At 48.8% G+C, this 11346-nt stretch overlaps 1 long non-coding RNA gene across 1 annotated transcript in view; it reads right to left on the reverse strand.

The window, feature by feature from the left end:
* Window positions 1–3085: 3085 nt before the first annotated feature.
* Window positions 3086–11346, reverse strand: part of LOC111544642 — a 15989-nt gene continuing 7728 nt past the window's right edge. The window contains exon 4 of the long non-coding RNA XR_002732232.1: window positions 3086–3875. This is a non-coding gene — a long non-coding RNA (uncharacterized LOC111544642). The remainder of the gene's footprint in view (window positions 3876–11346) is intronic.

The raw sequence follows: 11346 nt of genomic DNA on the forward strand, positions 1-11346 counted from the left end.
GAGACAAGGTTTCGCTGTGTGGACCAGGCTGGTCTTGAACTCTTGGGTTCAAGCGATCTTCCCACCTGGGCCTCCCAAAGTGCTGGGATTATAGGTGTGTCACTGCATCCAGCCTCACCTTTCTTTGTTTTGACTTCAGGGTTTCTTGCCTTTAGGATTTCTTAGGCAGGTGACAGACACCAGTTGTCAGGTCCCCAAGCTTTTGGGTACCTCTGACAGCTCTCTGAAGGGTCTCCTTGAAGTCCTTCTTGCTAGGCGCCCCCTCTTTCATCCACAGCAGGGTAGGGATGGGGAAGAAACGTGCCCCAGCATCCAAGCACTCTCGAAAGAAGTCATCTCTCGGCCGGGCGCAGTGGCTCATGCCTGTAAGGTAAGCCCTTTGGGAGGCTGAGAAGGGTGGATCACCTGTCATGAGGTCAGGAGTTCGAGGCCAGCCTGGCCAACATGGTGAAACCGCATCTCTACTAGAAATACAATAGTTAGGCATGGTGGCAGGCACCTGTGATCCCAGCTACTCAGGAGACTGAGGCGGGAGAATCACTGAAACCTCAGAAGTGGAGGCTGCAGTGAGCTGAAATAGATGTCACTGCAATCCAGCCTGGGCGATGAGTGAAACTCCATCTCAAAAAAAAAAAAACTCGTCTCTCATTCTAACCTCTCTTGGCCTTGCCACCTTCGGCCCTGGGGGTGGTCACAAGTTCCCAGAAGCCTCTTTGCAGGCCCCAGTGAGCTGGTTCAGCACCTCACTTTGGAACGTTGGAGGAGTTGGCACCTACTGGTTTGTTTTCCTCCTCAGGAGTTTTGCCAGAATTGAAACAGTATCTTTTTTATTTTTATTTTTTGAGACAGAGTCTTGCTCTGTCACCCAGGCTGGAGTGCAGTGGTTTGATCTCAGCTCACTGCAACCTCTGCTCCCTGGGTTCAAGCAATTCTCCTGCCTCAGCCTCCCAAGTAGCTGAGTTTATAGGCATGTGCCACCACACCTGGCTCATGTTTGTATTTTAGTAGAGACAAGGTTTTGCCCTGTTGCCAGACTGGTCTCGAACTCCTGACCTTGGGTGATCCGCCTGCTTTGGCCTCCGGAAGTGCTGGGATTACAGGTGTAAGCCACTGTGCCCAGCCAAAACAGAATCATTTTTAACATCTTGTTCCATTTCTATTTGCTGAAGGTAGCAGGACCAGGAGATAAGTTTTAATAGCATAGCTGGTCTTCTTTGGTTTATTGATATTCTAGGCATTTCCAGTGTCCTACAATTGCTGCAGTAATTGTAGGCTACTAGTGGCTTCAAAAGTTGCTGGTTACCTCATGGTCATAAATGGCTGCTGCTGCTCTAGGAATTACGCCCAGAGTCAAGGTAGGAAGAAGGGGAAGGGGCATTTCTAGTCCTATCCATCTCTTATTGAAGAAAAGCAAGACCTCTCCAAGAGGGCCTTTGGAAGGCATGCACGTATGTGTCCTTTGGTAGAACTGGGCCAGGTGCATCTGGCTTTCCCAGCCTCCTGAGTGGAGATAGCAAGCAAGAAGGGGGTTGGGAACAGTGATATGTTAGTCAACCTATAGCATCAGCATCACTGGGCAGCTCACATGAACCAAGGTGCTGGCTGTTCCCCGGGAATGCCTTTCCCATCCTGCCCATCCTCCTCCTCATTACCAAATACTATCAACGGACTCACATGAATGACACTGTGTAGATAACACTTTGAATACAGGAAATCAGGCTCCATTCTCAATGGGCTCATCCTAATTCGAGTAGAGTCCCTATACAGACATTCACGCAAACATCACACTTTTTACTACCGTGGTCCATATCATCGAAGTGGAATTTAAACCTTGACTCAGGAAAATTCAGATATTGCAAAGTGAGCTGGGTGTACTGGGATGCACCTCAAGGCTTGAAAACGTGTCTCGGCCAGGCATGATGGCTCACGCCTACAACCCCAGCACTGTGGGAGGCCGAGGTGGGCGAATCAACCGAGGTCAGGAGTTCAAGACCAGCCTGACCAACATGGTGAAACCCCATCTCCACTAAAAATATTTTTAGAAATTAGCTGGGTGTGGTGGTGCGTGCTTGTAATCCCAGCTGCTTGGGAGTCTGAGGCATGATAATTGCTTGAATCCAGGAGGCAGAGGTTGTGGTGAGCCGAAATTGTGCCACTGCACTCCAGCCTGGGCGACAGAGTGAGACTGTCTTTAAAAAAAAAAAAGAAAAGAAAAGAAAAAAAAGAAAACGAAAACGTGTCTCAAACCATTAGGACAGAAGTTGGGTGGGAGGAGTCTCTGCAACACTTCATCAAAAATTAGATGCTGCTTTAATGTTTTTGATGGAAATTTAGCTTCATTTGTATTTGGTTGTGTGTAGACCTTTTCTACAGAGAATTGTATGAACTCAACTACTGAATTGTATGAATTCAACTATTACGTTGAATTTCTGGTCTAAAATTGGTTTTTGAGTCAGATTTCTCTCAGAGCTCAAAGGATCCCCTGAAAGTAGACTAGGTACACTTTCCTTCTAGTTCAGTGCTTTTTTCTTTCCTTTATTTTTACATTTCTATTTATTTATTTATTTATCATTCGTTTCTTTTTTGAGACGGAGTCTCACTCTGCCACCCAGGCTGGAGTACAGTGATGTGACCTTGGCTCTCTGCAACCACCACCTCCCAGGTTCAATAGATTCTCTTGCCTCGGCCTCCTAAGTAGCTGGGACTACAGGAGCGTGCCACCACGCCCAGCTAATTTTTGTATTTTTAGTAGAGATGGGGTTTCACCATGTTGGCCAGGCTGGTCTCGAACTCCTGACCTTAAGTGATCCGCCCGCCTCAGCCTCCCACAGTGCTGGGATTACAGGCCTGAGCCACCGCATCAACCCCTTCTGTTTTTCCTGTGGCCCTCACATCACTGACCTATCTGCTGTGGGTAAATCAGGGTCGCCCTGTGCTTCAGTTTACTTAACGCAACCAGAAGGATAAAAATAGCCTCAGTATTCAGAGGATTGACATATGGTTGTTTCATTTAAGCCATGTATTTCTTTTATGTAAGTTTAATTATAATACTAGTTATTAACAAATTATGTCACCCCATGAAAGAGTCTGTCTTCTTAAAAATCTATGAAAATGGCTACATCTGGACCATGGAATATTATTCAGTGGAAATGAGCTATCAAGCCGTTAAAAAACATGGAGGAAACGTAAATGCATATTATTAAGTGAAAGCAGCCACTCTGAAAAGGCTATGTTCCATACCATTCCAACTATGTGACATTCTGGAGAAAGCAAAGCCTTGGGGACCAGGGCTTGGGGGAGGGAGGGGTTAGCAGGCGGAGCACAGAGGATTATCAGGCGCTGAAATTATTCTGCATGACACCGCAGTGGCAGGTACACGTCACTGTACATTTGTCCAAACCCACAGAATGTACGACACCAAGAGTCTGTAACGTAGATGATGGACTTTGGGCGATAATGATGTGTGAATATCGTTTCATCGACTGTAAGATGAATCGGCTGCAGGGTGTTGACAGAGCGGGAGGCTCTGGGCATGCTGGGTAAGGAAGTCTATGGGACCTCTGCATTTTCTGCTCAAATTTGCTGTGAACTAAAACTGCCTAAAACATAAAGTCTGTTTAAATAAATAAATATGTATGTATGAAAGAATGAAAATTGGTGGAATAGAGAGGCCTGGGTATATTTTTTCTTAGAAGTCCAGCCCATCTGAGTCCCAAGATCTGCCAACAGATCCTTCCTCCATGTCTGAAAAGATGTTGCGTCAGGCAGCGGCGCACAGCCCCAACTGTCTCCAGTGCAGACATTTCTTCAGGCCACTTCACCTTCCTCTGCTTACAGCTCCCTCCAGGCAGCCGCGAGGCCTGCCTGTGCTCATCCTGCAGGCAGAGAACATTGCCAGGTCAGCAGTATACACCGTCCCCTTAGACACAAGGAGTATTATTTAGTCTAGAAACTCTCAAAGGAAATATCCACTTGCACGTGAAAAATCTCTGGAATTTCTCTGTTCCTCTCAGTCCAACGTCCTTGTATCTGCAAAGCCTCCTTGAAAAGCTCCTGTGCACAACTGCTGCCTTGTTCGGGCCTGACTGCTTCAGGCCTGACCCCAGGGCACTTCTGTCCCAGCCAGTGTCATTCAGAGCGGTTCCTGCTCCTCCGAGAGGGGTTGTGCCCAGGGTGAAGGAAGGAGGAGGGGTAGGGGGAGAAGAAGGAGGTGGGGAATGAGATGAAGAAGGGAGAGGGAGGAGAAAGAGGGAGAGGAAGGGGAGGACCCTCTGAAGGTCAGAAGTGAGATGTTTTACAATTTATTTATTTATTTTTTTTTTGAGACAGAGTCTCAATATGCCACCCAGGCTGGAGTGCAGTGGCGCAATCTCGGCTCACTGCAACCTCTGTCTCCTGGGTTCAAGTGATTCTCATACCTCAGCCTCCCAAGTAGCTCGGATTATAGGCGCACGCCTGGCTAATTTTTGTATTTTTAGTAGAGAAGGGGCTTCACCTTACTGGCCAGGCTGGTCTCGAACTCCCGACCTCAGGTGATCCACCTGCCTCGGCCTCCCAAAGTGCTGGGATTACAGGCATAAGCCCCCATGCCCGGCCCATTTTACAATCTTAAATTCCCAGTCCTTGCTTATTTTAGCCTTGTCATTTCTCAGTCTATAATTAAGGTGATGAAGATGTGTTTGGACGTAGAGGATTAAAAAAAAAAAAAAAACTATGGGCTCGTTTCCGGACATCCCCGTCTTAGTCTTGGTCTCTTCCTTAAATTGTTTTTGCTGTGCAGTTCCCTATTTCCCCGTTTCTAGCCTTTCTTTACCCCACTTCTAAATTCTCCTTCCTTTCTTGAGCCCCTCTCCCCCCAGAGACAACTGATGGTGACAGATCTGGAATTTGATGGGATCTTGCTATGTTGCCCAGCTGGCCTCAAACTCCTGGGCTCAAGTGATCCTCCTGCCTCAGCTTCCTGAGTAGCTGGGACTACAGGCGCCACCATCATGCCTGGCTCAGATCTGGAGCTTTTGATTGGGCATGCTGGGACTCAGTGGAGTGTCCAAGGGCCTCACCCAAGTTGTCTAGGAAGGTACATGGCCTTGAGCACCTGCCTTTGCCTTCTGTGTACCATGAAGACAGGGAAGCCTGCTTTCCTCCTGTCGCCCTGGCCAGTCCATGCTCCTCACTCCCAGCATTGTTTCTCAGGCCATCTTGTATCTACCCAAGCCGTTTCAGCAGCAAAGACAAAAACACCACTACTTCTCTGCTCCTTTTATAAATGGCTTTTATAACTGTCCTTCTCCTCATGCCAGCAGGCTGAGATAAACCGGACTAAACCAGAAAAGGAGAAGGTGGAAAAAATCCGAGGGAAAGAGGGTGCCCTTTGGAAAACAAGCACTACTCAAGTGCCAGGTGTGAAGGTTTTAAATAGAAACCTGCTTACATTGCACTTAGAACAACAACAGCTGGCACAGCGAGGTCCCAGTTCTTTTCAGAAGATGAACATTGAACTTCCAGATAATTCTGGGGCAGTCACATGAGTTCACTGTAGCAAATGCTATAGCTTGGTGACCCATTCTGCCTGTGCATCTCACACTTCCACTTCAGGAGTTTATCTTCCACATTATAGGCTAACCCTCTCACTTTCCAAAACATACACAATGACTGTTTTTCAAAATGTGGTCATACGTGGGAATTTCATGACATCACACCCTTGAAAATGTGAAGCTTCAGTCTTAAAATTCTCAATGGGGCAAATAATAAACCTCTTGATTGACAGTTACTTTGCTTAAGGGGTTTGTTTGTTTGTTTGTTTTGAGACAGGGCCTCACTGTCACCCAGGCTGGAGTGCAGTGGTGTGATCATGGCTCACTGCAGCCTTGACCTCCCAGACTCAAGCAGTCCTCCCACCTCAAGTGATTCTCCCACCTCAGTGTCCCAAGTAGCTAGGACTACAGGTGTGCACCAGCATACTGGCTAATTAAAAAAACTTTTTTTTTTTTTGCAGAGACAGAGTCTCACCATGTTGCCCAGGCTGGTCTCGAACTCCTGGGCTAAGTGATCCTCCCGTCTTGACCTTCCAAAGTGCTAGGATTACAGGCGTGAGCCCCCGCACCCAGCCAGGGATCATTTCTGAAACTGACTGGCATATGCTCAGGAGACTGCGTTCAGGAGGCATAATCAAGTATTCATATAGGCCAAGGCTTGGCGCTGCAGTCTCTCTGATCTGGAAATATTTTCCCTTCCAACAGGAATAGAGAGGTTACTTTGGGGTCACTTGCTAGCTCACAAAAGACTTTTTCAAATGAGACGAAAGAAGAGTTCCAATTTGTTGGGAGAACCCTCGTGAGTGTCGGGATCACAAAGCCTGGTGAGCCTCCAGCCCTGCTGTATCTCTGGGCAGGGAGGGTAGTGAGCCCCCAGGGCGGGCGGGTGAGCACCACGGGTTCTAGTTGGTGGAGGAGGCGCTGGAGGCCCCTGCTTCCTCCAGGTGTCCCTTACACACACTTTCCAGTCAGGCTCTTGGCTGAGGCGCTGGCCCTTTCCCGTGGCGTGGGCATCAGCTCTCCAGCCCTCTCTGCAAAGCCGGTGCGATGGCTGCCTGCCTGCCTGTGGTTGCCTCGCTGACAACTCCGCCAGTTCAACAGCTCTGTTAATGATCAGGGGAGGGTGACAGCATTTCAGATGCATTTCCTCCTAGGAGCTCAGAAAAAGTCAGGAGCAACTGGCCCCAGTGGAGCAAACACCTGGGTTCCTAAGTCATGGAAGGCTCTGCCTTTCCTGGGAATGACCCCACTTTCCCACGTCTGTTGGGAAAGCTGATATATGAAGTCAGAGGGGCAGCGGGGTGGAGGGAGACAGCCAAGTGACATTGCATCTGCCCAGCTCCTCAAACCTCTTGGAGGAATCAGAAGACACAACGGTTCGAGTTCAAAGAATTTTAGTTCTTCAATCACTGGAGAAACATTTGCAAAAGCATCCAAGACTACTGCCTGGTGTGCAGTGGGCACTCAGTAAATGCTGCAGGGTGGACATGCCTGGCACTGTGCTGGCACCGTGCTGGCACCAGGCTGTGGCAGTAGGCGAGAGTCAAAAATCCCTGCCAGGCAGAGTTGGCACTCTAGAGGGGGAGGCAGATAAGGAACAAGTAACATGTGCTATTTCAGATGGGGATAGAAGCCGGGGGAATCACGTGTGGAAAAACATGCATGCAAGATCTAGGGGAGGGGGCATGTGAGTCAAGACGGAAAGGAAGGGAGGGAGCTGTGGGGATGGCCTGGCAAGTGTTCCGGCTGGAGGGAAGGGCATGTGCCAAGATCCCGAGGTGGGTGTGTGTCTGGTGTCGATGGGCATCAGCAGGGCGGCCAGTGCACCTGTGCCCAGTGGGTAGCGAGCACAGGTCATGAGGCCAGAGAGGGGGAAGGAAAGACCTTGGTTTAGTGCCTGCTATGGTTTGAATGTGTCCCCCAACATCCATGTGCTGGAAACTTGATCCCCAATATGGAGATGTTGGGAGGTAGGACCTTTCAGAGGAGTTTAATGGATGATGGATTAACGCCATTATTTCAGGAATGGGTTCCTCATAAAGGAACGAGTTCAGCCCCCTTTGGTCTGTCTTTCTCTCCCACCCACTCCTGCCCGTCCGCCTTCTGCCATGGGATGATGCAGTAAATAGGCCCTCGCCAGATGCTGGCACCTTGATCTTGGATTTCTCAGCCTTCAGAACTGTGAGAAATAAATTTTTGTTCATTATGAATTACCCAGTCCCAGGCATTCTGTTACAGCAGCACAAAACAGGCTAAGTCAGAGCCATATCTTCAAAAACTTTCCAAAGAATATTGAAGGGAAAAAATAATTTTAAAAGATTATAAAATGAGGTTGGGTGTGGTGTCTCATGCCTGTGAGCCCAGCGCTTTGGGAGACCAGGAAGGTCAGACCGCTTGAGCCCAGGAGTTCGAGACCAGCCTGGGCAACATGGCAAAACTCCATCTCTACAAAAAATACCAAAAAAATTAGCTGAGGGTGGTGGTGCGCACCTGTAGTTACAGCTAACTTGGGAGGCTGAGGTGTGAGGATCACCTGAGCCTGGGAGCTGGAGGCTGCAGTGAGTTGTGATCCCACCACTGCACTCCAGCCTGGATGACAGACTCTGTCTCAAAAACAAACAAACAAGCAAATAAACATTATAAGGTATAACAATAACAATGTTGATAAAACAGGGTACAGAATTTTATGGCAAACAATCCGTGTTTGAGTCAGGAACAGGAGCAGACAGAAGGAACATCTTGGGGCTGAGACAGGTAGTGTGAGCTCCTGAGGAAAGCCAGTAGGAGAAGTGATCTGGGACTGCGACTGTCCAGCGGGCCCCATGGACTGTACAGCATGTCGACCCTCAAGTGAGGACAGTTGTTCCGAAATCTCCTATGGCAGGTGGACCGACCCTTAGGATGAGACAGTGAGTCTGCGTCCTCGGCTGACAACCCTCTCCTTCTGTTGAGGCCACAGGGAGAGACAGCTCCCCTCTTTACACCTGGGACTGTGTCTCCTCTATGTTGTTGATTCTTATGTTCACATCAATTGCCTTCGGTCTCATTGTTCTCCTGTTGGGAAAGCATGGGGTGTGGCCGTCAGTCTGGTTGTCAACATTGGGGCAGAGGAAGTTTCTTCTTGAATCTGCCTTTGCCTCCAATGCCTAAACCATCTCCCACTCCAGATTCTTTTTCTCCACGGCACTTTTCAGATTTTCTCAGGCAAAAATAATCACATCATATGATGGCCACGATTGTTTTGAGATCCAAACCAAATCACTATTGCTTAGCCTTCTCCTAGCTTACCTCGCTCAGGTAGGGAAACTGCTGCCAGGGCAGAGACAACTGTTTCAGACTTGGACCGTGGACTTTCTTGCTGCCGCTATCCTATGGCAATAGCTCAGGACTTGGACAAACAGGTCAGTGACACTCCAGCCCTTTGCCGCTTCGAGCCAGCGGGAGCTAGACCCCCGGCATTGTTGTGCGGCGCCGCCCTTCCCTTCTGCCCTGAGTCTCCCCAGGAACTCCGTGACCTCACAGATGGCCACTCCATGCATGTGTGTTCTTCCAGAGTGTTCTGAGCACTTGTGACTTGTTTTTGTTTTCATCAGTGTGGGGAGCTGGCCGAAAGGACACTCTGACCTGTGGGACATCATTACCTTTGGAGGTGGCTTCCATGGCACTCTGAGTCACTCTCACACCACACACGTGGAACCATCCTGGGATAAATATTTCTTAAAACCCTACCCTGTTTCCTGGCAGCATGAAGCTCGTGGCGTGCGGGGGTTGTCCAGGAGCGAGGTGTTGCAATACCAAGGGGGCAGGTTGCAGAATGAACCGCTGTGCCAGGGGAAGCTTGGATGTGACCTCATCATGTCAAGGCTGTGTCTGCTGCTATAGGGAGAGGAGCTGGGCTCCAGACAATGCTAGGGAGAGCAGCTGACCTGGGGGAGCTGGGGGAAGGCTGCCCTGGAAGTTGTGACAAACGCCGGTCAGATTCTAGTGGGAATGCTGTCTGCTGACTCCTTTGCCGAAACCCCAGCTGTGCTGGGAACTGACCTCATTCATGAAGTAAACATTGAATCAGATACCAGCAGCCCTAACCCTGGTTGAGTGGAAATAACATGGACGTTTCCATAATTATGAAGCTGCCAATTGGATTTGGCAAGAGAATCTCCAAATATGTCAATCGGAATGAGTTCATTGCCTCTTCTTGCCAACTTAATCAGAAGCCCATTGCCTTGTTGCGGTTGAAATTATTTGTATGAAAATGCTTTACTTACATTTTAGTTTTTATATTCTAAATAATGTACTGGAAAGCAGCGTAGTCTAGCAACTGGAAGACAATATTGGGAATCCGTCGACTGGCGCCCAGTCCTGGCTACATCTGTGGCTCGCTGTGCCAGCAGTAACCGCACTGAGCCTCGTAATCCTGTTATTGGGAGGCGGGGGCTGGGCGGCGAGGTCCTGTCTCATGACACGATCTTGGTGAGAATCTTGAGGCCTGGTGTTTGTGTGTTCTGCCTCGTGGCCACAGACACTGACTGCAGGTTCACACGGTTCACTTGGGATTACTTAGAGGCTGTGCATCCAAGTCACAGGTTCTTCAGGCTCCGGGTGTCCCGTCTCTCCTCACTCCTTCCTTTACACGCAGTTCTTCCAGGAGATGAAAGAGCTGTTTGTTACTCCTTAGTAGCTGAGACCACTGTTTGCAATGCAGTTTCACAGTTTGGGGGAGAAATCATTTCCAATTATTCATTTCTTATCCTCATTTATTTATAGAAGCAGCAGAACATTACCATTCGGAGCCTGAACCACGGAGTCAGACTGCCTGAGTTCAAACCCCAGCTCTACCCTTTAGAAGAGGGGTGGCCTGTCTGTGGCCATTGAACCCTGAATGGGCCAGATCTTGCCTCATCTTGGAAGCTAAGCAGGGTCGGGCCTTGGATGGGAGGAGGGTGAACTAAGGCAGGTTACTTAGCCTCTCTCCTGTGCCTCCATTTCCTCATCTATAAAAAAAGGAGTGAACCCAGCACCTACCTCAAGCACATGTGAGAGGAAACAGTTCATTTCTGCAAAGCACTGAGAACGTGGTAAGGGCTCGATAAGGATCACCAGCCTTTGTATTAGCTCATCTGTGCTGCTCTAACAAAATACACAGACTGGGTTATTTATCAACAATAGAAGTTCATTTCTCAGAGCTCTGGGAGAGGCCAAGATGAAGGCGTCAGCATCTGGTGTCTGGCGAGGGCCTTCTTGCTGCATCCTCAGGTGGCAGAAAGCGGGAGGGCGAGGGGTCTGAACTCACTCCCTCAGGCTCTTTTATAAAGGCCCCACCTCTCAGTACCACTGCCATGGGGATCGGCTTCAACGTGAGTTGTGGAGTGGATACCAACATTCAAACCACAGCAGCCTTGGCTGGGCGCAGTGGCTCATGCCTATGATCCCAGCACTTTGAGAGGTTGAGGCAGGCAGATCACTTGAGGTCAGGAGTTTGAGACCAGCCTGGCCAACATGGCAAAATGCCATCTCTGCTAAAAATACAAAAATTAGCCAGGCATGGTGGCACGTGCCTGTAATCCCAGCTACTCGGGAGGCTGAGGCAGAAGAATTGCTTGAACCTGAGAGGCGAGGTTGCAGTGAGCCAAATTGCACCACTGCACTCCAGACTGGGTGATGGAGCTAGACTCTGTCTCAAAAAAACAAACAAAAATAAACAAACCATAGCAGCCTTATTATCATTATTACTATTATATATATATATATTACATAAATTTCTTATCTATCTATCTATCTATCTATCTATCTATCTATCTATCTATCTATCTAT

Source organism: Piliocolobus tephrosceles, chromosome 1 (assembly GCF_002776525.5).
Source record: "Piliocolobus tephrosceles isolate RC106 chromosome 1, ASM277652v3, whole genome shotgun sequence".
NCBI lineage: Eukaryota > Metazoa > Chordata > Mammalia > Primates > Cercopithecidae > Piliocolobus > Piliocolobus tephrosceles.